The 23,101-nt window shown below is 38.8% G+C and overlaps 1 protein-coding gene across 2 annotated transcripts in view; it reads left to right on the top strand.

Moving 5' to 3' along the window:
• Positions 1 to 17,134: 17,134 nt before the first annotated feature.
• The window catches only part of sema6d (semaphorin 6D), a 101,755-nt gene continuing 95,788 nt past the window's right edge, over positions 17,135 to 23,101 (top strand). For both annotated transcript variants that reach the window (XM_088921352.1, XM_088921350.1), the window contains exon 1: positions 17,135 to 17,346. The gene's annotated coding sequence lies outside the window, so the exon portion shown is untranslated. The remainder of the gene's footprint in view (positions 17,347 to 23,101) is intronic.

Here is a 23,101-nt window from a genome sequence, read left to right as displayed (position 1 = left end):
ACATAATTTGAAGAGGGCTGAAATAAAGCATCCTTTACTGTAAAAAGCATAGGTCTACAGGTTATTTCTGTTCTTACTAAAGTGAAGAAAACAGGCCTCTCAGCTTGATAGAGAGTTATAATCTATGCAGCAATTGTGGCACAAAGTTATCTATATTATTGGAAACAAAGTCACAACAGAACTATGAAGACATTTGTGTAATACATTTCAGTGCTTAAATGCATATCACTGATAATTCCCTTAATCCTTGCTTAAAATGCAAACCACTAGTCTAGTCAGAGGTCTCTAATAAATCACATAATCTTGACTAGGTAGAGAACCTAAGATCTGTGAGAATTTGAATTTTGCAAACAGATATGCGTCACTTGATTACCAAAAGGGATGTGAAAAGGGCAATTCTTAATTTAAATGCAATCATGTTTGGAATGTGAAATGAAACAGCACATCAAGTCTTCTGCTAAATAGGAATTTAGACAATTTAATATTCTCAGCATTTGCCATTAACAGATTGCTGGGGTTCGGTAGAAATTTCATGGGGATATTTGTTCTGTAAGACTCCTTACAAAAAGAGGCAGAAATACATAACAAATAGAGGTGTTATGCATCTGTACATTAATAATGAAGAGAAAAATTGTATTTTGCTAAATAAAAAACAGCAATATGGTGGTTTCAATAACCACTGAGACACTCTGAAGAAATACCTGCAATTCTACAATTTCTTGCCAGCAGCCGTATCACTCTGAAACTCACAACTGGCAGCCCACCGAAGATAAGCAGGTGTGAGCCCATTTAGTACGTGGATGAGAGACCTCCTGGGAAAAACTAAGGTTGCTGCTGGAAGTGTTGTTAGTGGGGCCAGCAGGGGGCACTCATCCTGAGGCCTGTGTGGGTCCTAATGCCGCAGTATAGTGATAGGGACACTGTACTGTAAAAAGGCATCATCCTTTGGATGAGATGTAAAACTGAGGTCCTGACTCTCTATGGCCAAAAGTCCCAGGGCATTAATCCAAAAAGAGCAGGGGTATCACCCCGGTGTCCTGGCCACATTTCCCATTAGTCTTTACCAATAATGGCCTCCTAATAATCCTTGTCCATGAATTGGCTTCATCATTCTGTTCTCCTCCCCACTGATAGCTGGTGTCTGATGAGTGTACTGGTGCACTATGGGTGCACTATTGCATCATTCAGGTGGGTGCTGCACATTGGTGGTGGAGGAGAGTAGTCCCCATTACCTTTAAAGTGGTTTGAGTGGGGTGTCCAGAAAAGCACTATATAAGTGTAAGGAATTATTATTATTAATCCCTCACTGATGTGCTCACTGATGTCAAGGCACACAGATATACATTTTGTACATGTATCTTGATATGTACCTTATATTGCTTTTTTGTGAACTGTACAGTAGTCCAGCTTTTTACCATCCTCAGATAAATCTATAATCCTGCCATGGATATTTATTCTCAAGTCTTGGTGATGTTAAATGATCAGTGAATGAGTTATTGGTGAAATGATGCATGGCAAAAAAATGATTTTTTAACTTAAAACAGAGGAGTTTACACTTCTAACAGGTCATCCAATACCACATAAAATCCAAACTCTGATTTATAAATGTATACATCTGAATGTATAATTTTAACAGCATGTGATCATTTGCATATGTGCAAGTAACTAGACGAGTGAAAATTCCAGAATCAAAGAATCAAAGAAAAAGACTCTAAAGATTTTGAAAGTAACTTTTTACAATATTATAAAATTAATTTTACAGAAATGAAATCCAAAGGTTGCCCCACAACCTCAGCAGGAAAATTGCAACTCAACCAGTAAGGAAGCTCTCTCTTCTTTAGTCAAGCACTATGGCCCAGGCGGCACAAGTTCAATCCCGAGTCATATCTGCAACTATGATACCCTAAGTGCTGGAGGCCAGCTGGAGGAACAATGAGGGGCCGGGAAGTCGAGGCGGAACATGACTCTTGTGATTTTCCAGCAACCCCTAGGCCTCCTGTGGCATCAAAGTGAGATGTACCACTCCCCCAGTCAGACAAAAGATCAATGGTTCAATGGTTGGGAGGACTGGAGAAGCATCACTGCCCATTCTCATTAAAAAATGAAAAAACAACATTTGGTATTCTAAACTGGCTGGCTGTAAAATGAAGACTACGAACAAAAACAAAATGTTCATAAAAATGGGTTGATAATAGTAATAAACATATATTGAGGCACAGTCCTGTTTATATCCCATCTGAAAAGATATGAAAAAACAGGAAGTGATACAGTGATACATGTCTCTCCATATATTGGTAACCATTTCCAGTGAAAACTATTATTTTTTCCTCTTTCTTTTTCTCTGAAAGCAAGCTAAGAACAAACAGCAACTCTCTTGAAGGTTTTAGAAATGTCCAATGCATCCAACAATGGCATGTATCTAAGATTCCTTTTTATTAAAACTAAAGAAAAGCTCCAAAGGAGAAACAAAGAGTGTATCTGTTTATATGTACTTGTGAAAAGTTATTATGCAACTTGCTTACAAGTGATATCTATTTTTGCTACTACTGACAGACAGATACACCAAGTCATTAGAATTGTAAAAATATATTTTGAGCGCATCCAAAGTTAATGTGAACACCTTAGACTCATTCACAGTCACAGAGCTTATAAATTCACCAAACATGAGGTTGTACATTTATGATTATTCTCACTTTCAGGTTATGTTTACTTTTCTATCTGAATTAATTTTAAAATGTTTGTGGAGATTTATTGAAGCCACTGTCACATCCACCACCTCGATTGTCACATTGACTTGAATGTATCACACAGGTTTGATTTTCTTCACTTGGCCAATCAATCATTTATGCTGTCAGTCAAGCTCCACAAAAAAGAACATTGTCTCCTTGGGGCTTATACCTAGTAAAGAGTTCAGTAAGCTCTTTTAGATATTGTGTCAAGCTAAACAAAGCACTCTGGGAAAGGAAGACAGTTCTGTTTTGACACCAGATGCTCTCTGTTCCTTCTTTACTTCCCCAGCAAAACAAATTATTGCAAACAGTTAGATTTGTCTGATGCTTTTCTACCAAGCAACTTTAATTTTTACCAATTTACAAGAATGTTATTGTTTAAGGGTATAAATGTCTTAGACAATACACCACCCTATATCCTTAAACCTAGCCTTTAACAGTTACATCAGAGGCCTGGTTCTACCAGCTAACACAAATTCCTTCCATATTTCTAATATTTAAAAAGTTAATTGACCATATTATCTATCTACTTTAAGGTATGGGCATAATATGTTACTAAATGAAAACTTCAACCCAGCTCTACATTGCAAATCACAAATCCAGGTCTTGCTGGCAGACTGAGGACATTCATAACTAATATTGATATTAACTTGCTCTCATTGTTACGGATTTACTTATGACACCATGTAAAATGTGACAGATTTGTTTCACAGCCTTATCCAACTGAGTCCCACAAGGTTATATCCTGGTCCCCATTCTTCTCTCCATTTCTATTAACTATTATACCCAGGAAATAGGCAACTCTCAACTTTACCTCTACTCTGGCAAAACCTATCCTTGCTAAATCCATATTGACTTATTGCTCTACAATTAGTTGGTTTCGTTTTGTCACCTTTCTTAAGGAAGGCATTAAATCAGCAATTTTTCAGTGCATACTACCCCTGTCTTGAGGGACTGTTGGGTCAATGGTTTCTCAATAACATATCTTGTGTGAGTACAATTGGCAAGATACCATTGCACCCTGCGGATTTATCAGTCTTGAGTGATTTTAGTACTTCTGCTTCTTTTATGCTGAAACTGTTTTATACAGAACTTTGTCTTTCTGCTCCCTGGGGCAGGTTTTTAAATTTTTCCTTAATTAACACCTGATTGAAACACCTGTTTAGTACAGTACATCAGCCATTTTCCTTTCATTGTTTAGAGGTTTCTCATTTTAGTCCTAGATGAATTTTATTTTGTTCTTGATGGCTCTTTTGTTGTTTTAGTACTGAAATAACTTTTTTATTATTTAAAGTCCATTAATCAATTGTCTAACTGCTTCTTGCAATTGAGAGTCACTGTGGAGTCAGAGCCTATACCAACAATCAACAGGATCAAGGTGGTATACACCCTGAATGGGACGCCAGTCAATCGCAGGGCAGACACAGACACACACACTCTCATCTACTGTAGGGCCAATTTCCCTGTAGCCAATTAACCTGCCAGTATGTTTTTGGACTGTAGGAGGAAACCAGAGGTCATGGAGGAAGATGTCTTATTCCAATCTGCCATAGTATTTATCACTGGTGATGATGCATTGTTTGACCTTAATATTAAGTTAATATTAAAATGAATATTTATCACTGATGATGTATCACAATCATCGATGTGATCTGTATTCTGTGATTGACCTCTCTGCGAACTAAACAAATGTTTCACTGGTTATTACAGATCTTTAATTGTGAAAACATCTTCATAATTTATTGCACCCCTCTGTGCCATCTGACAATTTAAGATGTGCTCTTTTACTGAACCTCCCAAGAGTAAGTACCGACTTTTGGCTCAAGTCATTTCAATTTGCTGCTGCCAATGACTGGAACAATCTGCAGAGTAAGCTAAAACTATCCACCTTTGTATCTGAGGGTGTTTTCAGTTGTATGATTAAATCTTTTCTGCCTGACACTTGCACTTGTTAACTCTGTCACGTCCTGTTATGTTATTTACATTTTATTGATTGCTTTTTTCTTTCTATCACTACTTTGTTTTCTACGTAACAATGGCAGAAACCTCTTGACTCATTTGTCTTTGTAAATACGAATTTGTTCTCAACTGACTTATATTAATATAATTTAACATATCTGGATACATAAAGAATAATCAAATTATCAAGTGCTAGATATCCAGTTTGTAGTATGAGACTGGTGGGCATGTTGATGACTTAATTTAATCCTTGTGTGTACCTAATATTATATTTTCCATGTTAAACCACTACATTCAAATCAAATGAAAATACATCCTTGCCATTAGATCACAAAATGAAAACTAAGTGGAAAATTGCCACAGAGCAGAAATGGAACAGATTGAGAACATGCAGAGATTTCCACATGATAAATGTTCTGATGTTTCCATACTGAAAGTGCTAAATGATAATTTATTAAAAATATCTGTATATGTTACAGTGTAGAGTGGGGACCTGCTCTATAAAGTGACGTCAGCATGCAGCGTCTGCTGGTTCCTATATATAATAGTCGTAATTTAAATTGTGGATGCAAGAATTAAATATGCCGGGCGCACTCTCATTTTCAGAAAGAAAATGTGCATTGGATATACGTCATTGCAAGAAAACGAAACAGAAATAGTCACCATTTTTTGTTATATCTTTAGAAGCATTTAAAAGGTCACAGCAGGGTGCATTTATAAAGCTAACTAGGGCACCAGATTCTCAGCAGCAGTACTGTTTTGAGGCAGGAAATAAGAGAATGCCGTTAATCTGAACGGCGCGACTGAAAATACAATCTCTTGTTACGCTTAATTCAAAAGCACAAGAGTTTGACAAACAGAAAAAAAATCCATTTTAATAGTGCAGAGAGAGAGCAAAACCCGAATGTTCTTAAACATGGATTACAATAATAAAAAAACTAGTATGAACGCTGAAATGATACTTCAATATTACTTTCCACAAAAATTACCATTTTATAGTCATATTCCATCTCAATGAAGCAATGATCTTTTTTCCCCTTTGGACGATCCTCTGCTTTAAAGATTTAATAGAATTTTCATGGTTCTCCTGCCTAGAGCCTTGAGCATCACATCCAGAAAAGAATCCAGGATGAGTCATGCTCCAGCCTCCAAGTATGAAACTTTAAAATAATTTAAAGGACTCTTTCAGGAAACAAGGGAGAAAGAACCTTCTTAATACTCTTCTCAGCACCATCTTCGGAAGTGCTGCAGTTAATTGCTTACCAATTGTAACACTGCTAGATTGGGAAAGGAAAACAAATGCTGCAAGGATGTAATTAACCAGAATAAAATAAGGAACAGCAGCCTTGCTGATGAAGTTGAATGATTGCAACTGTTTGGCTCCAGAAAGCATTTCGTAAAGTCACTCTCTTTTATAGAAACCAAAGGCTGCGCACACTGTAAGCCAGGAATTCACGTGAAGCATTTCATATTGGGAAGGTATTGTGCAGATCTGTCTGCTACATTGATATCTAACTGGTAATTTTCAAACTACTGCTGTACTGCACACTGTCACTCAAACTGCTCATATGCTGAAGAATGGTGATTGGCACTGCACCCACTTTCCGATTCAGCTTCTGCAGCATCCTGGGCAGCCAGTTCAGCATCCTGGGAGGGAGGGGGGGTGGATGGCTGGAGGTAATAATTGCCTCCAATGAAGGCAGAAAAATGATAACCTGAATGAGACAGAAGAACTCAGCCAATTGCTGCATCAAGCTGTTTGGAGTTATGAAGGCTGACAATGGGAAGAGAAACAAAAAAGCCGTTTGCAAAAACAAACGAGTCCTGACAGATGAATTCAACACATTCTGTTCAAGCCCATGGAGGGTTACAGCCCCCTCCTTAATATGCATTGCTGCTTGCTGCCGTACTTTGTGTGTTCAATTAACGATTCGTTTACACGAATGGCACAGGTGATGAAGATAATTGAAAGCAAAGCAGGTTCTGCCAATGTCAATCTGCAGACACCCCCTCTCTTATCTCTAATTTGTCGTGTCATTTTTTGTTTTTATTTGCCCTCTCGGGTACGGTTGTGCCAGGCAAGGAATTTTCAGTGGATGGGGTGCAATCCTATCATAATGGGAACAGATGGATCAAGTGCCACTGTATTAGCAGCATACCTGAACCGTAAAAGCTGGGCTTATTATGATGATGAGTATTAATATTATTGGTGTGATAATGATTGTTTTTGCCTTCTTAATTTTTTAATATCCAATTCAGCTTCTGCTTTTTTTCCATAAATGATATGTTCTTATGCCATCTCATATGTCAATATTGCATTAAGGTTTTTGAACTTAAGCATGCTATATTCAAACAATGTGTCTGTGAACTTTGTAAATGTATATAAAATACAGATATGAACGCATGTGGTAGCTATGGAAAGGCCAAAGAAGTAGCTCTGAGATCCACACACCACATTGCTTTAGAGCAGGTTGATGAATGATGCTATCAACAAGCACTCTTGTCCTGATAAAAGGGGGCTCATTCCCTGGAGCTAGGATATGTTGGGATCTAAGTATCCAAATGAACCCTTCAGCTTGTGATTAAAAAGGTCAACGTTTTAAAAAGGTCAGATTGACCATAGGGTGTGACCAGGTAGGGGTGCTGTCGATACTACACCACACAATTTCTTTTCTGCTTATTTGTTTCCCTCAACAAAAGCATTTAATTTACCTGTTCTAGTGCAAAAGAACATGAGCATAGGTCAGAATTGCAGGATGAATAAAACATAGAAATGCACCGACCTCTGATCTTGTACAGCCAGTGCTTTGAACATTTATTGACACATATGGTGGGAGATGACAGATATGATGGATACAGGCACAGGACGTGGCATACAAGCTTGAGCGACTGAGATAATGCATGAATTCCAAGTAGGTGATTTAGGATCCATTTCACATTGGGTAGTAAAGGGTTAAAGGTTAGGTCTTGCAGCCATAAGTTCCAGATTGGAATCCTCCCCTCATAAAAAAACTTGCACAGCTCAGTGAAAGAAACACAGTAATTTTCTGCTGTTACAAATTTTCTGCCACATAGGGACCAGCTCAGTGGTAGTGTGCAGGCCGCAAAAATTCCAAAGAGAGAAAACTGTAACTCGTTTCCATTAAAACTTGTTCAAGCCGTGATATTGATAAAATCAGATTGAGGGACAGTTTGTCTTTACGCAGTGAACTTGCCAATGCACAGCAGTTCACCAAGGTCGGCCTTCAAACGTTTTCTTTTCTATATTAAAAGATTTCAGGGTGAAATGCAAAACAGTTAACTTAAAGTTATGGGTGTTGAGGACATTGTGAAACTAAAGAAACGAAAAAAAGCTTGTGTTAGCATCACTAGCTGAGCTGTTTGCATGTTTCATTAGAGTTGTCCTACCCACACTCACACTTACAGCTAACAAATTAATATATAGATATGTACAGATGCACAGATATTAATAACATGTCATCAGTGTAGAAGGTGTGAAAAAAATTGATTTAAAGCTATTTCTTGTCTTCAAATCTTGTGAGGAAAGGTTGCTGCTTTTCTTTGAAACATGATGCATTCTTTACCTTCTCTTACATGTGAAGTGAAAAGTGAAAAGCTTTTTTTCTCTCTCTCAAAAAGTAATAAAAGTCCCATTTTCCATGCCTTAAGGAATTCATACAGTATGTGTCAGAGGCAGTGATGACAGGAATGAAAGATGTCCCCATTGTGACCTGACTTTTATTATAGCAGTGGATGGACTTCGCTATTTCAAAGGTCTGCACCAGAAAACTAGATCAGAAAGTTTAATGGCAAGACCATACCTGATTCTCCGGCAATAAATGAAAGAAACCTTGTGGTCAATCATTGATACAGCTCACCTCTTTAAGTTTAGGTGGACTGAATGCAATTAAGCTCTAAACACTACAAAGCAGTAGCAGACACTACACTGGCAAAAATAAATTAAAACTAGTCAAATTCGTTTTCAGGGCTCATTTTCAAAGAGCATACATTTAAAGAGGAGAATGAAGGATATCGTTTTAGGGATGAAACAATTTTGAAGAAGTCTTAGAAATACAATTTGTGTTGTGGTGAATTGGTCATGAAATCTAAATTGAAAAACATTTCAGATAGTAGAGTTTATGCCTTAGTTGATTCTCCTGTATTTCCTCGTGTCATCTGAAAAATCAGATTGTGTCATGTAAGTGCTTGTTCTGCTTTCTTTTGCCTCTTCCTGTAATTTACTGTGAGAAAGATTTGGTTTTGCTGATATAACAACAATGAAGTGCATGTTTAATAAGGTATTGCTGCGCGCAGAATAAGTATGAGAAAAGCAATGGTATTATATTGCTCTCTAATCGCACAGTGCTGTCAAGAAAATCATAAAAATGAACGACATTGCATATCTTAACATCTTGTGGGTTGCTCAGCATTCTAATTGCCCACTTCGTCTTTCTTTACTATAATGAGATTGCAACTACATCCATAATCTACTGCAGGGGAATTAAGATTAAGAACATTTGGTTCTCACTAAACTGTCATATTCATATGCAAATACTATTCAGATGCATGTTATTATTGCAGTGGTTTGTCCTGTTTGGCGCAAGTATCAGTCCAATTCCATATAACAAATATTTAAGAAGAAGCCTCAGATTTTTTAGTTAAAATTTACATTTGTGTTCAATGGAGATGTCTGATGTATGATGTGTTACCATATGCCGCCCAACAAGACGGCTGGGGTGGGCCAGAAGGTGTTATGGACACAAAAGCAAGGGTATCACTGTCCAGGGATAGTTGCTGGCACACTCAGAAATGGATGCTGCTTTACAGAGACAGGTACAGAAAGGAGAATCTGAGACAGGGCAGGGCTGGTTGGTCTGCATCTGGAGCCGGGCAGGAAAGGCGCACATTGTTGGGGTGGTCCGCCAGGGGTGCACCAGGAGCAGGGCTAAATGGGGCATGTGTTTTCGAGGTGGTCTCCTCCAGAGACAGGACCAAACACGTGTTGTCAGAGAAGGCACACCAGAAACTAAGTGTTTTCAGGGTGGTCTTCTCCAGAGACTGAGCCAAACTGGACGTGTGTTGTCAGGGCGGACTGTAGTGGGCATGCCAGAGACTGGGCTGAGCAATGCGCCCGCTGAGGACAGGATCCAGTGAGGAGGCCCTGGGGCAGGTCAGGATGTGGGGCAGGCAGAGAGGCCAGCAGGCTGAGGTAGAATCCAAAAGGCAGAGAGCAGACTGGAAAGAAATAGGGCTGGAGTGCAGGTAGGAGAGCAGGCAGGGAACAGGGCTGCTGCGCAGGCTGGACACAGGGCTGGAGTGTGGGCTGGGCACAGGTCTGGAGTGCAGACAGGTGAACAAGCAGGGAACGAGGCTGGAATACAGGTAGGACACAGGGCTGGAGTGCAGGTAGAAGAGTAGGCAGGGAACAGGGCAGAACAGAGGTCTGGAGTGCAGGCAGGCAAGGAAACAGAGCTGGAGTGCAGGCAGGACATAGAGCTGGACATGGGGAAGGAGTGCAGGCTGGTGAGGTTGCTAAGTTCGGGGAAGACTACCAGGGGTGTCAGCTGTTCCAAACGCCAGCTCACGGGGCTGAGCCACCCGGTCCCTGGCCGGCAACAGCACCACACAAGGACTGTGAGGCAGATACAGCAGGAGACCTCACCACCAGCCACAAAGGGGATCAGAAGTGCGGCGCCCACTGCAGGGAACGAAGCAGTGCGACGTGCACACTGTGGGAACAGAAGTGTGCTCACTGACGGCAGGCAGTTGCCGCACCAAACCTGCAGCCACAGGCATCGCTGCCAAGAGCCAGAGAGCTGGCCATTCGCCATACACAGCAGGCTAGAGCAGTGAAGGTGAGCACAGCAAAGGAGAGAGTCCCGGCAGGTCAGGATACCGGCAGGCGAGGGGGAAAATCTAGGCAGGCAGGGATATAGGATGGGCTTAAGGAAGGATTCGGGCAGGTAGGGAACAGGGAAAAAGCAGGGAGAACTCCATTGGATAAAACTGGCCGGAGATCCATAAGAGATGCAATGCTGGATTGCACAGGACAAACTGAGAAGAGTTTAAATAACCTAGAGCACCTTATGCTGTGTGCCTTCTTACTACAGCCAGATGCCCCATATATCTCGTCCCCTTGGCAACCAGGGGTAGGAGGAGGCTGGAGGCATTGCCCGCCGCCACTATAACTGCAACACACCCCGCTGCTTCACAGGACAGATTTAACAGTATGTGCTTGGTTCAAAATACATGACCAGATCCCCCAAATCTTAAAAAAACAACAAGATTATTAATACAGATTCTTCCGTAAGCAGTATGTTCATTTCTGTATGGTTATTTTCATTTATGTTTCCAAACGTCAGGATAGAATAGGACAAAAAAAAATCCATCATAAGATTAAGAGACATGTCCCTTCTTTCCATACGTACAGTATGTATATTCTCATTCTGACTTTATTCCAGTGATCTTCTGTTATACAGATCAGGGATGGACTACGAGGGGTTCTTGCTCTCATTCCATCTTACATCTTAATTACTTCACTGAATTCGTTACTGGGATTTGATCTCAAAATCACTCGTCTTTTTCTAAGTCTCAACCTGTTGCTAATTGAAAGATATGTGTAAAATCTGAAGGAATCTAGCCCTCAAGGGCTGGAGCAGTCCACCTCTGTTACAGAGAGTTAAAGTATTCCAGCTGCTCTGGCCTGGGCACCAACAGGTCATTTATCTGCCTCAGAAGGTCCTCTAAACCATCACACACAGTCCTGCAATTTACAACGATATTCAATCAGCAAAATTAGTAACGCTAATTGGCAGGGGAACATGATTTTCAGAATGGGAATGCATTTTCAATGCAATCACCCACCACATGTAAGCCAATGCTCAGCAATCGTCTCCAAAAAATCTGTAATCATATTCCAGTGGAAGTGACATGATACGAAGTCCAAACATCATCTTGTTGCTGGAAAAAAATAACCTTTTAACTGTTCCACAAAAAAACCTTTTTAATTGTGAACATACATACTTCAGCTTATATTGCTTTTAATTAACCTGGCATTAACATATGTAATGTAAAACACTGAAGCCCTGCTGGAACATTTACTGATGCTTGTGTCTCCTTGTCTTCCCTGAGGCAGTGTTGCTTGTTCCGCAGAAGGTAATTTGTTATGTGCATGTGCACAGCTCCAGCTTTCAAACGAAATAAAGTATCACTGAGTATTGCTCAAGTATTTGTGACTTGCTGCAGTTGTCCTGTTTTCCTGAACATTCACTGTTAAGTGGCAGAGTTTAAACAGGGTGTGTACCAACAGTCAAACAGCACAGAACTGGTAACATCACCTTCCCTTGTGCCTGGGGCATACAAATAATAGTGTCACATTTTTCTCAATATGCATGAGGCTAATGGATAAATGTGGTTCATAAGCTGATAATTTCGAAAAGGCATTGAAATGTCATCCACTCTATTATAGTCAAGTTAGGTACTTTACATAAAATTGCCTGCATTAAGGAAAAGCAGGCTATCAGAACTCAAATCATTTGAGAACTATCAGATATGATAAATGGGTGTCAGGCTGTGCCATTTATAACACCTAGACACAAATGCATAATAATGGAGGCAACAGTAGACACAGATAGATGTATCAGGAGGCAGACCCCCAGAAATGCTCGCAGGTATTTACAGTTACTGTTAATAGGTGGGGGATGGGATTTCCAGACATCTAAATGACCTGCCTAATATTTAGTATTATATAAGAACGGCAAAAAAAATGCAGCAACACTGTCCCCCCTGTGCTGGAGGCAGAAATGCATGACTGGCCGGTGTGATTCTGTGTTTTTCCAAGCATTATTTACCGATGTCATTTTTTACCCTAGCAAGTGTCAGCATTTGAAATATTGCACACACTTTGAAAAATGTAAGTAAAATTCAATAGATCGCTAGCAGAGCTGTCGGCACTTACAGAAACAAGAGGAATATATTGAGATTATTTATATGGATTTATATGGATTTTTATACAAAGCAAGAAATTACAGACCACCCACGCACTCTTATTATTTTAAAACCTTTCTGCAAGTTCTTGCAGTGCTCCAAATGTAACACTGTAAGGCTTTGTTTTGTTTATAGGAGATTTGTATTTATCCTGCCTTATTCTATGTCCTACAATTACTGTATACTGCATATTGCATACATTTTAAACAAATACGGCCCATGTCTAGACTTGTGCTGGATCACCTATATTGTTGTTGTGAGATCTCTAAAGACGCGTATCATGCTTTGCAAAAGTTTTCACACTCTCACACAGTTTTCAAATTTTGTTAAAGCTTGCTGTCATGACATTTTGAAGTAGCAATTAATACTGTATACAGTACTGTACACAACCAACTCCACACATTCAAAACAAGAAAATACAAAAAGAAATAATTGAACAGATAATTAATATTGCATAAGTCTTCAATTTTTTTGTTGTGGCAATTAATTTAGGTGCACAAAATTACCTTAACAAACCACACAAGTAGCTAAGAGGCTTCCATCTGTGTGAAATGATAGTGTTTCACATGATTTCAGAATAAATAAATCTATCTCTATAGGAGATTTCAAGTAAAACCAGGAAGACCAAGGATTTTTCAAAGCAAATCAAGGATAATGCTGTATAAAGGCTTAAACCAACAGAAAGAATAAAAACATTTCAAATACAATAATAATGTCTTTGAGTATAGAGAGATCAATTATTTAGAAGTAGAAGATACCCAGTCACTATCTAGATCAAGCTATTCCTCCAAACTGAGCAAGTGGGCAAGGAGGAAACATGTTAAGGATGCAACCATCAGGCCAACAGTGGCTGAGATGGGAGAAATTAATGGGTCAGTAATCTCCTGGTCCCGCCACAAAGGGGACTTGTATGAAACAGAAGACCAACCTAGGGTTTGCAATAAAGTACATAAATGATACTGATAATGTGTGGCAAAAGGTTCTATGGTCAGATAAGACAAGACTGGAACTTTCTGGCCTAAATGCAAAGTGCTAATTCTGATGCAAACCCAACACAGTGCGTCACTCAGGCAAAACCATCCCTATTGTCAATTATGGTGATGGCAGCATTATGTTGTAGTCCTGCTTCTCATCAGCTGGGGCTGGGAAGCTTGTCAAGACTCATAGGAATTTAGATGGAGCAAAGAACAGACAAATCATAAAAGAGAACCAGCTTCAGACCTAAAAGTTGGACAAAAATTTACTACTCAGTAGGACAATGATCCAAAGTAGAAAGACAAAGCTACACTCGAGCGCTTAAAAAAAAAGAAAATGAATATCCCTGTGTGGCTGAGTCACAGATTTGACTTGAATCCTACTCAGAGTCTTTAGAAGGACATGAAAGCTGCTGTCCATAAGCAATCCCCCAGTAGCATGAGAGAGCTTGAGCAAATCTGTAAAGAAGAATGGGCAAAACCTGGAAAAAACTGGTGTGCAAAGATGCTACTTACCCAGAAAGACTTGAGACTATATTTTGATTCCACCAAATATTGAGTTCATGGTTATGAATATTTGGTCCATCTACATTGGTTACCAGTAGGGATTAACTTGTAAAAGTGACATGTACTGTCTGTCTTGAGAAGGAAATTAACTTAATCTTTTAACCAAAATATGACTTTTAAAAATCAGCCCCAAACAAATAACTAACCAGCTAGGGAATGCTACTTAATTTAGTTAATTAAAATGTTTGGTTAAAGAAAACATAGCAGGGGACAGCAAAAAAAAGATTATTTTTACTCTTTGTAATGCAAGAATTGAAAGGGTGTGTAGTGCAATATCTACAGTGGAAGGAAAAGTAAAGTCTTATAATATACAATAGTTTTAGCTTTAAAATGATGCCATATATCATTACAGAGCTACAGAGCTGCAGCAAAGCTGTACAGAGTACCTCTGGAGATAAAATACTTGTGAGACAATTCTCAGGGGTACTGAGCTGAAATCATTGTTGTCCTAATATGTAAAACTGTTAACCCCTTTAGAGCCAAACTTCACAGATGCTGCAAGGTCTTATAAACAAAGCTCATTGTTTCTACTAGTTGTTATTATCAATATGCAAAATACCCCCACCACCACATGTAGTACCAACATTCTTCAGGCAGTAAATTACTTTTACACTTGATAAGACCTCACAAATAACTATACTCTGAAACTGACAATTAATGTTATCATTGGATGAAGAATGTTATGTCCTCTCATGTAAGTGCAGACATCCATTCCTTCACTGACTAATAAACTTTACAATTCTAAGGGGAAATCATGGTGTTCATAGGCTGCATGCAGCTGCACAAATGGATGAGGATTCCATTGAATACTTCATTCCCTGACCGACAATGCACTGAATTTCTTGAATTTTGTATTAGAGTTTGATTTACACCTCTCTATCCATGTTTAAATTAGCATATTCCAAACCTATTTTAACTAACCCATTTACATTTCCCTCATTGGACAAGGAATGAAATCTGACTACCAGTGAAAATATCTACATGAAGTCATTTCGAATGTCCTTTCAAACTATAATAACCTTCTCACAAAATGCATCATTTCATTTTGAGAGCAGACATGTTACAACTCGATATACATGTTTACTACACTTAAGCAATTAAGGTCAGAAACAAGTGGAAAAACAAATAGCTTTTTGAGTGCGACTCAAAAACTCCAATTGAAACCAATTAAGTCAATACTTAACTCCATTAAGTCATTAAGAGGTCTCTTCAGGACCAGAACTGAGGATCACTGGTCAAAAGAACTCAGCTCCACATTTGGACACAAAGACATTCTAGGTCAGGGGTATCAAATTGAGTTCCCAGAGCTCTTAGTTACAGAGCTGGCAAAATGTTTTTAATAGCTGCATAATTATAATACTACTAATCAGGCACTGAGGAGGTAATTGGTATCTTCAATGAAGTTACATTTTTGAGTAACCAAACATAAATATTATAAGGACATTTATATGCCTGAGAAAATAAGTGGGATAACTGTTGAATTTATTAGCAAGATTGGAATAAAAGCCAGAAGACACAAAGTCTTCCAGGAATTGCATTTTTGAAACCCTTACTCTAGGTGCTACAGATGATGTTACAATCACACACACGTTCAGTGTAACTGTGTGCAGTGGATGCAAGTTGGTCAGCATGGCTTGCTGGCAATCCAAGTATCTTGCGATTCTGCAGTTACTGTGAAAACACCCTGTTTTCCACTGTTATGTGTCCAGAAACTTTGCAACGTATGAAAAGGTGCTCCAAAAGCCTGATCAAGATCTCAGTGAAGTCAGCCTATTCAACACAGCCTCTGAGCATTGGGGGCAGTTCTAATCACTACAAAAAGGCAATATCAAGAGGAAACCCAGTGTAAATTGTGATTCTATCAAGGGATGGTGACTATGTGCTGACCATAGGGGGAAGATCCTTTGGAAACACTCATACAGTCTGATAACAATCAGGATTTGATAAAGTTTTCCTTTTCCAGGCACAAAGGATGGCCATCTGCCATTCAGCAGTTTTACAGCTTGTCAGATGCTAATGCTACAATGAACATAAACTATTTTCACTTGGAAATATGTGCATGTTTACATAGACATCAAAACGTGCATGAATCCCAATGCAATCTTCCTCTATAGAAGTATGTTTTAACATTGCTCAGAATGCACATGCTGGTTAACCTGTTCTCCACAAAGCTGGGTTACTGCAAACTATCATGCATGTTGACTGGTGGACATTAAAGGTTACCCATGGTAAAAGACAATCAAGAATTCCATATTAAAGCATAATGTAATGCATAATTAAAGTCTTTCAGAATGTTCTATTCAAATATCAATTACTGTGCATGGACTTGAACTGGAATTTGACCTTGATCTTAATTTTTGCATGAACGCACTCATTTTATAATCTTGAAGATTAGAATTTTGCATTAAGAACTGTGTAGTATGACTGTGTAGTATGTGACATTAAAAAGGTAGTAGATACTACTCTAATGCAGTCAAGAAAAAAGCAACTGTTATCAATGCACGTCTTTCTGCATCATTTCCATTTGATGTGGGATCACTTACCTATTTAGTTTACATATTGTATAAATGCACTATATTTATTGAAGAACAAGGCTAATCTATACTTGGTATTTTCCTAATTGCAATCAACGTACTGTACGGAATACTTAATATTTTGTGTTGAGCTCCATTGTCAAAGATGCAAATCAGTTACCAGGAGCAAACAGATTACATTCCTTACTCCTTAGGAAAAAAAACAAACGAATGTGCTTATATTATTTTCGGTTCATTCCTATTTGTCTGCAAATAACACCAAAAAAGAAAAAGGCATTAACGTGCAATGGCTAAGTGCTGTCGCTGTTTAATTTGGATACTTGGAAGGGGATGTACTCAACTCCCTGGAGTTTAAGAAATAGGCAGAGTCTGGCTGTATCTCCTCATTACAGAGCAGCGCGCCTCCGAACACCAAACAACCAGCTGAGTGGAAAGTACTATTGCAAATCCACACAGCCCATAGGAAACTACAGCAAATCCAGCTGAGACAAAGCTTCTACAGTGTACGTTTGAACAGGCTGAGATTTTAACAGCTCAATAGCACAGAAAATAAACAGAGAGCCAGTTCCTTTGTTTCCTGTGGGTGATCATTTAAAAGTAAGTATTTTACTCATTCTGTCGGCTTGTTCTGTAGATAAGGGCTCTGAGATGCAGTCAGTGCAGAATAGTTGCAACATATTACTTTTCTGCAAGTAGCTGGGAGCTTTGTTTTCTTTTATGTTTCTGGTTTAGTCTGCATTTAGTCGGTTCGCAAATCCAGCAGGCTTTTGGCATTTAGACTATTTTGTGTTCTGCCTTCTATTTGCATCAGGGGAAAGCATTACAGGATTGTGGATAAAAAAAGCTGAGACAGAAAAAACAGGATTTTGACTGTCAATTTTGACAGAACAATACCTTTTGTGATATGATTTCCATCTCGTTTCAGATGAAATTGCAGTGTTTAATAATTGATGCTGAAAAATGAAAACTGCTTGCACATGGTACTGACCTCGCATCTGTAAACATCTCATGTACTTTCAGTTCTAACCCTAAAAGCATTCTCTGTGTGTTAGCATTCAGGCTTTGTTCATACACACTGGCTCTGTTCAGAAAGTTATTAAGTTCTGATTCAGAGGAGCTATATTTGTATCTGGTTTCTTATTCTTCTTGACTTATGGGTGTGAATGCTGGCAGCCTATCAATAGAGTCTAATTACAATGACCATAGACTGACTGAATAATTTATAACTCTCTTAAAGCTGATGTGTTCTGGAAAAACCTATCTACTGAAAGCACAGTCAGTACTTTATCATGAAGGATAAAACAGCAGCCTGCCAAAAATGCCGATGTTTAGCAATATAATAAAGACGTATCTTGGCATACAATCTTGTTTTTAAAGCAACGATTCTAATGTTCCACCAAAGTAACTCCAGAAACGCAACACAGCACTTTCTCAGTTTTCAATATTAAAGCTTTTTTACATTCCTGAGAAGGCCATTTCCCTTAGCTATTTCACCTTAGTCATTTCTTCAGTGGGATTAATGCTTATTTAATTGTGCTCCGTGCTTTTATTAAGTACTAAGCTGACAATTTTTTGTTTTACAATTTTAAAAAAAAGCTAATGAAAAGGTGATAGATTTGATTGAATAAGCTCACATGTGTCTGTTGCAGACCATTGAGGATGATTTGTTGGTGTTCAGTACATTGCAGCCCAAATTTTAGAAGCAGAGTGTGGCTTAGATATTTGTTTTTTGTGGAGTTTTTTTTAAAGCTAGTGATCTAGAATCTTTTCTCTGTTCTTTGTTCTTTTGCCAAGGCCTGTCTGAATCAAGGACTCTTGATAGCTTAATGTGAGAGAACCCCACCCACCTCACCCTCTTAATGAATTATAAATGCAAAGGACTTTCTGTGTATTGCCAGCAAGATAAGCACTAATGTAATTTACATCCAGTAGCGGAATCAATTCCTGTATTTACCAGCCTCTACCCAGTCTAAACATCGTGAGGTGATTTGGTGTCCCCTGTTCTTTTAGTTCTTTGGGAAATTCTTTCCCTAGAAACTGAAAGATTTTCAGACTCCTGGTGCTTGGATGTCTCGCAGGAATATGTATATTGAACTCTGTGTTTTCAAAGAAAGCCTATGTTTATTCCCTTCAGAATCCATCACCTAGTTCTAAATATCTTGCACTAGTTTTTTGGAGGCATTTTAATATGTCTACACATGAAGACATACTGTACATATGAAAGAGAGGTACAGAAAAGGATGGAATGCTTCTGGTTTCTTTGTTACTAAATTGCATTTATTTAAGTAAGGTCTCCTGGTAATGTGAAATGGAAATTACATTTTAGAAAAATAATAAAAATTATGACAATTCTTGTGACAGATGACTGTTTGATACTAGAGATTGGAAACTGAAGTACAGTATTTCAGAGCCTAATATACATCTGCTGCAGTCTGAACTGAGGGACTTTTTGAAATTCTGATATTCTAATCCTATTATATCTTCAATGCCTCTGATGCTGTAGTTCAATATTGCAATGTGTCAGATTCCCTGCCAAAAGCAAAGAATCTGCAATAGTACTAAACAGCAGTAAAATACAATGTGTTAGGAGTCACCAGCATATCTTTTATTATTATGTCTTTAATCCTGTTATCACAGAAATATAAAGGGTAATGTCACAGGAGTTTACTTTTTAAAGGCGAAAGCATTACTGTACAATAGTATAGATTTCTACATTTGTACAATCTTTTACAGTATGTTGAAGATTTATTTTTCTCTTTAGGGATATTTCTTCAGTATTGGTCCACTAATCTATTGCTTATTCCCTCGGGCTACACTTGTCACTCCCTACCCTTCTGCTTGTTCCTCCAGTTCTCTCCTTCTCCAAATGTGGCCAGCACTTTCAAATACTCCTATAATAGATTCTGTTCTTTAAACAGCTCACCATCGATCTACCTGTAGATTGTTGCATATTAGTCTGTCTTCCAATCCATCCTTCCTCCAGTCCTCACCCAGCTGTTTCCAGTGGCATCTGCTTAGCAATGCACCTTGTTCTATCCATTTGCATGTCACTCTCTGCCTCATACAGAATCTCATTAATCATCCATCAATAGGTCCCCTGTTCACTGCTATCTCCCCACTTATCTCTATTCCAAGAGCTAAAGGTGCTGTTAATGCATGGAGCTGCAGTAAACATCTTCTTTTAAAGGTGGATCATTAGCAGTATTCATTGTTAGGAGACCACATCAATCAGGGAATACTTTTCATCTTATTAGTGCTGCAGTTATATCATTTGTACAATTCCCTTTGGGATGCCTCTTAAAACTGCCCCCATTGAATGTCTGCTTTCATAATCGAGAAATGCAAAGTGGAATGTCAGGGATTTGATTAATACAATAGGAGAATTCTTTACTCCCTCCAGCTTTCTTTGCCTTATGATTTGATTTTCTTTTCAATAAATTACACAGTTATTCAGAGCGTTCTGGTACTGGTGCTACAGTCTACAATGCGCTAATACGTTTTTTCTGATTGACCTTAAAACTGACAAATTTCTATTTTTAATGCAAACAACAAGCCTGAATAGTAATGCTGACTTGGAGGGGTGCTGATCTTCGAAAGCACACGGTATTCAGCTGTTCTGAGCCCGTACTAAGCCTATGATACCAGGTCAGGAAATCTAAATAATAATATTAATTATTTCTCCCGGCGGGGAGTACCACAGGTGCTGGATTTTGCCTCGCAGAACTGGGGCCCTGGGTTCAATTCCTGGGATGTTGCCTGTTTGGATTCTGTATGTTTTCTCTGTGTTCACTGGGTTTTCTTCACGGGCTCTTGTTTCCTCCAACAGACCAAAAACATTCTGTCAGGTTAATTCTGGCTTCTAGGAAAATTGGCCCTGATGTAAGTGTGTGTGTCTTGCGAAGGACATGCGTCCTGTTGAAGCTGTATCCTGCCTTCTGCCTGTTGCTTGCTGTGATAGTCTCCAGCTCCCCCATGACCCTGTATTGAATAAAGTGGTTAGAAAATGTATGCGTGATAGAGAGCTGTTCTGAACTCATATTGGGAATACAATATCAGGATAGGAAAATGGAATCACAATCTCAAAAAATAAATCAAAATACAGAAATTTCAATAATACTGTCCTAAAGAGGCATTTTACCCTTCAGAAACCACAACCTTGGAGAGTGGAGAAAGAGTGCCGATGTATGCATTCTTTACAATAGCTTCCCGGGAAATGTAATACAATCCTGCTGAATGGTTGCAAAATTGAACATGTCTAAAGGCAGCACATGTGCTTTAAAACCTGGGCTGATTTTATCTCTTGGTCATTCACATTTTCTTTGGCAGATTTCTCTTTACTGAAGAAAAACTCACACAAGCTATTTCTCTGTTTCAAACCCGTGAAGGTCATAATTTAGAGAGCAACACTGTGCAGGTCCGCATCCAGCAATCACAGGCAAGCCCCTCCCTACAAACAGTGCTTGAGAAAGGGCTGCAGGCTTGCCATGAAGTTCTCTCAGACAGCAAATCTACAGCAGTGAAAGCATGATGTACCTCATGGTTAAGTGGTCTTTACATGTTGGATGTTTTCCAGCAGGCGGCACAGTGGCGCAGTGGTTAGCATTTCTGCCTCACAGGACTGGGGCTCTGTGTTCAATTCCTGGGGTGCTGTCTATGTAGAGTTCGTATGTCCTCCTTGTGTTTGCGTAGGGTTTCCTTTGGGTGTTATGACTTCCTCTCAAGGTGCAAAGACATATCCTCATGTGAGTGTCTGCTCTGTGATGGACTAACATCCCACCCAGGGTGTATACAGCCCTGCGCCCATTGCTTGCCAAGACAGGCTCTGGCTCCCCCGTGATCCCCTGAATTGGATAAAGTGGTTCGAAAATGGATGGACGGATATTTTTCAGCAGTTTATCAGTCAATGTTTCTAACGATTGATGCATCTCAAAGTGGTGACCCTTGTAAAGGAGCAATTTGATTGGCTTAAACAAAAAAAAGAATGTTGTCTTGCCTGAAAGACAAGTCCAGCCTATGAATGCCAGTAGGGCAAATCTATTTAGCTGAAAAACAGGCTGTAAGACTATAAAAAAAGCAATTGTGGAATAATGGAATATTCATTTCAATTCAATTCAGATGTGTTCTTTTTATCCTTTTTTCATTTTTGTGAAGTTTTTGCTTTTTATGGGTATGACAAATTAAAAAAAAACTTTTGGGATTCAATGTAACACATACTTTTGTAATTATACATAAAAAAGTTAATTGTTTTTCAATGAAATGTGATTATCACATTATGAATAATTGAAATATCCAGATTACCAAAAGAAAACTAATAAGATACAACAAACGTTAAATGATGGTAACCCATTTGTTTATGATAAGAGTACAATCTGAATTATGATATTACTGATATTTTTTAAAATAATCTTTTACATTTTCTAGTTATTGCATTTTTACATCTTTACATGGAGGATAACAGAGAGAGGTATAACAGCAGTGTTGTAATGTGTAAACTCGCTGTTAGAGGATGAAATAGGTTTTCCAGAAATTGGTTCTTCAGATTGAGACTATGTCCTTAGCCAACTACTAAGCCAACTGCAGCTCACAATTAGGTGACTACAGCTAGAGCTTCTTCTTCTTCGTGTTTAACAGATTTTATATCTGTCATGTTTTTGTAAGTCAATGAGATTTTAATTATACATCCATCATTTTTCTAACTGCTTCATCCAATTCAGTGCTGCAGAGGAACCAGAGTGTATCTCTGCGAGCATCGGCTACCAATATGTCTTTGGACTTTGGGAGGAAACCCATGCAAACATAGGGAGAACTTACAAACTCCAGGCAGATAACACCCCGGTTCTGGAATTAAACCTAGGGCTCCATCTGAGTGAGCCAGCAATACTAATCACTGTGCCACCTTAATTGCAATATGTATTTTCTAATTATACATTGGTTTTCTCCATTTAGTTTTGTTTCAGTATAGAAGTGCGTTGCATGCATTTAGTGCTTCTATGTCAAAATGTGCATTCTCCCGCCCCAGACACACACTATATCACTGCTGTGACATGTTGAGCTTTGACTGCCATGCACATTTGGCGATATTGGAGTTAGGATGTAAGTATAAAAGCCAATTCCCATAATGTCAACACATGTTCCCTAGATGCTTAGTCACCAGTGCTGTTAGTACAGTAACTATGTATGTGTGCTTTGAGCTTACTGTGAGTTACACAGCCTGTGTCTGGCTGTTGTTGACTGGACTTGTTTTATTGCTTAGCTGTGCCCTGCAAGAGGCTAAAAATGCCATAATTGCCTCTCTGAAATCAAAAGGAAAAAAAGAAAGAGACAAAGGTGCACTTTGGGAAATGGACGAAAT

Source organism: Atractosteus spatula, chromosome 7 (genome assembly GCF_055471065.1).
Source record: "Atractosteus spatula isolate fAtrSpa1 chromosome 7, fAtrSpa1.hap1, whole genome shotgun sequence".
NCBI lineage: Eukaryota > Metazoa > Chordata > Actinopteri > Semionotiformes > Lepisosteidae > Atractosteus > Atractosteus spatula.
This window is presented reverse-complemented; position numbering and strand designations above follow the sequence as displayed.